Here is a 4475-nt window from a genome sequence, read left to right on the forward strand (position 1 = left end):
ACAACATACAAGTCAGAGTACAAAGTCTTTTAGATGCGAAGCATCTCATGCTCGGGGCTGTGTCCCTGCCTCCCTTGTTGTCGTTGTCCGCCGTCCGCACCGCCACTGCGCATGCCTGCCAAGCACCGCTGATGATGATTGTGGCAGGATGCCCCTAGGGATTGCCCAACCAAAGGATCCATCCCTCCCTTGTCGTTGTCGTTGTCCGCCTTCTGCACCCCCACTGCGCATGCCTGGCTAGGCACCGCTGATGATGATTGTGGCAGGGTGCCCCTAGGGATTGGCCAACCAAAGAATCCATCACGAGATAGCTTCGCGTTCAACCACCGTCGTCATCTTCCCGTAGGGGAACCCTGAGTACCACACCCCCATTGCGCATGCCTGGCCAGGCACCGCTGATGATTATTGTGGCAGGATGCCCCTAGGGCTTGGCCAATCAAACAATCCATCACGAGATAGCTTTGCGTTCAACCACCGTCTTCATCTTCCCGTAGGGGAACACTGAGTAGTATGCGAGGCATTCCTCCTCTCCTCTCGGACGCTCCCCTCCTCTCCGGCATTCCTCCTCTCCTCTCCGGGATTGCGCAACAAATAGCAACACCGGCGGCTCCGGGCGCGATAATGCGAAGCAGCTTAGGGTTAGAGACGTGACGATAGCCGCTGCATACTCCGCTGGGGGCGCCACTGTAGCTCCGCGGTAGTAATGACGCGCGCGCGTCATTACTACTACAACTTGAGTCGACCCCATGGTTGCTTGGCATAATACTCAGGGTTCCCCTACTGGAAGATGGTGATTTTTTAAATTGAAAAGCGTAGTAATGTTCTCAGTTTTGCCTTTATGTTTAATAATACGCCGTGCTTAGTGGCAATTTTCATCGTCCACAGGCAGACGTCCTTCGGGCATGCGGAAATGTATACCTTTTGTATCTGTTGCTGGATGCACACTGTACGTCCACAAACGTACATTCAAACATGTAGGTGCAGTGTACGTACACTGGCCGTCCAAACTTAGTCTCACGAAGCTCCGCCGTGACGCTATGGGGCGAGTTTACCGTGTTGCCGAAGCCGCGGCGGCGCGGCGCTGGGAGCACGGAGGGGGTAGAGTTCCTCTATATAGCTCCCGCAGGGAGCTAAGAGTTGCGCGACCGTCCACCATCTTGTTATCCGGATTGCTGCGGGAAAGCCGCCCGTCGCCCGTGTAGGAGCCGCGCCGCCGTGCTTCCGACGGCGGCCGACGCGCGGTGTGGGCGCTTCGGTCGGCGGTGCCTTACGGCGGCTACGCTGGATTCCTGCGATGTCGCTCACGCTGCTGCTGCTGCTGCTGCTGTTCCTGGGCGGGGCGCGGTGCCGCTCGCGTCGGCGGCTGCGGCGCAGCCGTAGAGGGGGCTTCTCTGCGTGGCGTGGATAATCGGAGTGACGTCGTCATGGCGGCGCGTGGAAAAGGGTCGCGCAACTCTTAGCTCCCTGCGGGAGCTATATAGAGGAGCTCTAGGAGGGGGCGGAGGAGACCTGCGCGCTGCGTCGACGAAGCTGGGCTCCCACGGAATCCGACGGCGTCGGCATGTTTCTTTCGCAGTTTCAGGTAGTCGATGGGACGCCTTTGGTCATAATATAGAGACTGCTTTTGGCCTGCGGCAACAAGCATGCTCAGCACAAGTCCTCCAATGCTTTTCAAGAAACACGGAAGGACACTGAATGACTCTAATACAGAGATGAAGTGTGAAATGGATTTGGAGACCTGGGGCTGACTCTTTTCATTCTACAGACGACGACATTTGGTTACAATTCAAGACATCATCATCATCATCACCAGCCTATCTACGCCCACTGCAGGGCAAAGGCCTCTCCCATTATTCTCCAATTACCTCAGTCCTGTGCCAACTGTGACCAATTTATCCCCGCAAACTTCTTGATCTCATCTGCCCATCTAACATTCTGCCGCCCCCTGCAGCGCTTGCCTTCTCTAGGGATCCACTCTGTTACCCTTAATGACCAGCGGTTATCTTGCCTTCGCATTACATGCCCTGCCCACGTCCATTTCTTCTCCTTAATTTCTACTAATATGTCTTTAACACCACTTTTGTCCCTGACCAACTCCGCTCTCTTCTTGTCCCTTAATGTTACACCTATCATTTTCCGCTCCGTTGCCCGCTGAGTCGTTCTCAATTTAAGTTGAACCCTCTTGGTGAGTGTTGTATATTCGGATTGGTTCAGTGACTCCATCAGAGATGGCGCTGTTATCTGTTATGTCGTGTGTATATATATGTGTGCTGTCCAATAAACATTGGCAGTCCTCGGTAGCTCACAGCGGCGTTCATGTGTTTGTTCCTTCCGAGATAGCGGCCCACCGCGCCGCAACACCACATTGGCGATGAGGATGGCCACCGGGATATCCCCGCCGCCGCCGTTCCTCGAGACTCCAGGCACGCCAGCGATCCCTTGGCACCGCTGGTTTCGCTTGTTCCAGAACTTCGTGCTCGCGTCCGGCGCCGACGAGCGGTCAGCAACCCGACGTCGCGCGCTCCTGCTTCACTGCCTGGGCCCCGAGGGTCAAAGGATTTTCGACGCCCTTCCGGCACCGCCCCCACCCCAGCCGCCGCTTTCACCACCCGCCACCGACGACAAGCTGACGAAGGAACAGGCGCCTGCCACGCACGCCCCTGCCTCAAGCCGTCCGGACCCGTACGACGTTGCCGTTGACACACTGGCAAAGTACTTCACCGCCACCGTCAACGTTTGAGTCGAACGTCATCATTTTCGTGAGCGTCGACAACTTTCCGGTGAGTCTGTTGCCGAATTTGCTTTGGCGCTCCGTGAACTGGCAGCCCCGTGTAATTTCGACGCTACCGCGGATGATAACTTGTGCGAACAGTTCGTTGCCGGAGTTACTTGCCCGCAACTCAGGGAAAGACTGCTGCTTGAAGGCGACGCGTTGACATTCGACCGAGCGGTAGAAATAGCCAGACTTCGCGAACAAACCGCTGAAGCGTTTGCGAGCCCGATTCACCGCATCACGCAACAGCGACAACGCGGACGCAATTCCGCTAGGCAAGATATCCCCCGCTTTGGCTTCAAAGCCTTCAACGGGTCCCGCCCCCCTAGTCAACATCGTCGTAGCTCGTCGCGCAGTCGCCAAAACTACAAGCCCAAGCCGGAAACTGCCGCTGCCGACCCCCTGCATGCCGTATCTCGAGATAACTGTGATAACTGCGGCGCAACAAGATGCGAACGGTCGCGCTGTCCCGCCCGTGGCCACAGCTGTTACGGTTGCGGACGCCGCGGACACTTCCAAAGCGTTTGTCGGAGCTCGCGTCGCGGCCCACCGCGAAGGCCTGCACCAGTCCGTGAACTCCTCTGCGACGATGACGCTGAAAGCGTTCACAGTATTTTGACCATCCGTACAAGCAAACGCCGAGGTCTGTATGTTGACGTCGACGTGACGGTGCTCAACTCGAAGCCGCTCGCGCGCAAAGTCTCGTTTCTCATCGACACAGGCTCAGCAGTGTCAATACTTGGGGAAGGCCACTTTCGAAGCCTTTTTCAAGATAAAGTGAAACTCAGTACCCCCAGCATCACACTTCTTGATTTTTCACGCCAGAAGATTCCTGTGCTTGGCCTGTTTGAAGCAAAGCTGTCGTTCAAGGCACGAACAGCCATCATACCGCTTTATGTAACGCGCAGTGGGACCTCCCTTTTGGGATTAGATGCTGTGCAAGCCCTGTATCTTCAAATTTCAGGCACAGAGCTACGTTGTTTGCACACGGCCGTTCAGCAAACGCCCGCCCACGCAACATCAACGTTGCCTGCAACGAGCTCAGACGCACAACAGCGCATTCCACCGCAAGGCGCCATCTTAAAGCAGCCACAGAGTGAGCCAAAGTTTGGCATGCCTGCACTACTGTGGGCCAGGTTTTCTCACCTGTTAACTCCAGGCCTGGGCCTTGTCAAAGGTTTTCAACACAAGGTGAAGATGAAAGAGGCAGTCTCCCCAGTCGCCCAGAAGTTGAGACGCCTTCCATTCTCAGTAGGTCAACCAGCAAGCAACCAACTACAGGCTCTGCTATCCGCCGTCATCATCGAAAGGATCGATGCCTCTGAAAGGGTTTCTTCCATCGTCGCAGCCCTGAAGAGAGATGGCAGCGCATTCGTCTTTGTGTTGACCTGAGGGGGACGAACAAAGCCATCGTGGTCGACAACTTCCCGCTGCCTCACACCGAAGAGCTGCTGCATGCCTTAAACGGAGCCCGCCACTTCTCAAAGCTAGATCTTGCCTCTGCGTACCACCAAGTTCTGCTGCACCCAGACAGCAGGGATCTCACAGCGTTTGTTACGCATGAGGGCCTTTTCCGGTTTAAACTGGTCTGCTTTGGATTGGCGTCGGCCTCTGCAGCCTTTCAGCAGCTCATGACAAGGATCCTGCAAGGCTGCCATGGTGTTCTTTGTTACATAGACGACATCATTGTCTTCGGGAAGAC

The 4475-nt window shown here is 55.9% G+C and overlaps 1 pseudogene; it reads left to right on the forward strand.

Moving 5' to 3' along the window:
* Positions 1 to 2278: 2278 nt before the first annotated feature.
* On the forward strand, positions 2279 to 2936 carry LOC144143364 (uncharacterized; annotated as a pseudogene).
* Positions 2937 to 4475: the final 1539 nt, after the last annotated feature.

The sequence above is a fragment of the Haemaphysalis longicornis genome, unplaced genomic scaffold, assembly GCF_048455015.1.
Source record: "Haemaphysalis longicornis isolate Haplotype H1 unplaced genomic scaffold, Haemaphysalis longicornis Haplotype H1 scaffold_6, whole genome shotgun sequence".
In the NCBI taxonomy this organism is placed as follows: Eukaryota; Metazoa; Arthropoda; class Arachnida; order Ixodida; family Ixodidae; genus Haemaphysalis; species Haemaphysalis longicornis.